Source organism: Rhinolophus sinicus, chromosome 16 (assembly GCF_057876585.1).
Source record: "Rhinolophus sinicus isolate RSI-liver-muscle chromosome 16, RSI-T2T, whole genome shotgun sequence".
Lineage (NCBI taxonomy): Eukaryota > Metazoa > Chordata > Mammalia > Chiroptera > Rhinolophidae > Rhinolophus > Rhinolophus sinicus.
This window is the reverse complement of record NC_142516.1, coordinates 23,609,961-23,610,767: the sequence shown is the minus strand read 5'-3', so window position 1 is coordinate 23,610,767 and position 807 is coordinate 23,609,961.

The following is an 807-nucleotide window of genomic DNA, read 5'->3' as shown; positions in this document are numbered from 1 at the left end:
ATGGAGCAGTATATAGGCAAGTCTCTCTTCTCAGATACAAGACTGAAAAATGGATCACATTTTACACTAAAATTTTGCACTGCTCCTTAGCATCTTGCCAAGAGCCATTCAAAAGATAGTGAATGTATTAGGATTACAGGTCTCCAAGCCTGAGAAGAATGGGCCCAGCCATGGAGTAGGTCAGCACTTCTGAGAAAGTTGTTTTCACGTTTGTCTCCATGTCATTGCCGAGGCAGGAAATCAACATTTAAAGAAAAAACAACAACAACAACAACAACAAAAAACTAATTTTGGCTATTTGACCATCAGATTATACAATCACTGAGATTCAACATGCTACAACTTATCTCAGCTACAAAGATAGCAAAATACAGCATCTTAAAAATCTACAGATCTTGAATTGCATAATGTCTGTAGCCTACCAAACCGTTTTCCCATCTTCAGCCTGACAAAACCAGACCACTTAGTACTCATTAGGTGATGTATATGGCTACTGAGAAAGAAAAAATGTCCATCCCTTGCTTGGTTCTCTTTTCCCTCTTCCTTTCTTTATTCATTCAAATTGTTTCCAACTTCATTACCACAAATGAATTCATTCCAATATTTACATGGTTTCAGCCACCACTGATGCTAATGGCAGTCCTACTTCCTCTTCTGACCTCCAAATGTGTATTGCTATCTACTTGATTGTCTTACAGTCACCTCAAGTCTAACTTAACACATCGCCTTCCCTCCTCCTCTTCCTAAATTTCAAACTGATGAAATACTGTCAGCACGTTTTGCCCAAGCCACAAAAGTGGGGGGTAA